A 229-nucleotide genomic window follows, 5' to 3' on the forward strand; every position below is an offset into this window, starting at 1 on the left:
GCTCCTAGAGGCAAGGAATCGCTCCACGAGTAGCGGAGAACAGATTTTCTTGCCGTTTTGCAGCAGTTACCCGGAGACAACAGCTTTCCCTCAGAGAACAGCCCGGGCCAGGGCTTACGAGGTAGGAGGAAAAAAAACCAAAACCACCAACCAAGAGAAAATTAGCGGCGGCAGCAGCCAAGCACATGTGTCACCCACCCACGTGCAGGGGCCGTGCCCCCTCCCACGG

Source organism: Apaloderma vittatum, unplaced genomic scaffold, assembly GCF_000703405.1.
Source record: "Apaloderma vittatum isolate BGI_N311 unplaced genomic scaffold, ASM70340v1 scaffold25738, whole genome shotgun sequence".
Classification (NCBI taxonomy): Eukaryota; Metazoa; Chordata; class Aves; order Trogoniformes; family Trogonidae; genus Apaloderma; species Apaloderma vittatum.